Genomic DNA, 502 nt, shown 5'->3' on the forward strand with positions numbered 1-502 from the left:
ATCAATAAAAATAATTATATTAATAGTCATCTAAAAATTTGAATTTAATTAGAAGATTTTGTAAAACACTTCACAATGAAATTAAACTCCAATAAATATACTAACAAAAGCATTGAAAATTTTGTACGTTTAATTTTGTATGAATGGCTAAATTTTTTTATGACGGTGGTTTATTAAAAATATAACAGAAGTAAAGAGATTGGAAGGAGCCAGCCATAATTAATCATAGACAAGTAAACTAAAATCTGTGAACCTGCTTTGATTGCTAAGAAGCCCGTGAAGACAACGACTTGTTGGAAGTGGACAACTACAAAATTAAATTATTATTCCGTTTCCGACATAAACTCACCCATTTCATGCCATTCCTTTATCTCCTACTCCTAAGATGTCTGTATTTGGTTTTGTCTTATTTTCTATTTTATAATTTCTTTAAAAAGGATAGGGGCATCCTACCTACGGTATGCAAGTTATTAGAAACAAAGGGTTTAATACTTTAATTGAG

This window comes from Arachis ipaensis, chromosome B10 (assembly GCF_000816755.2).
Source record: "Arachis ipaensis cultivar K30076 chromosome B10, Araip1.1, whole genome shotgun sequence".
Classification (NCBI taxonomy): Eukaryota; Viridiplantae; Streptophyta; class Magnoliopsida; order Fabales; family Fabaceae; genus Arachis; species Arachis ipaensis.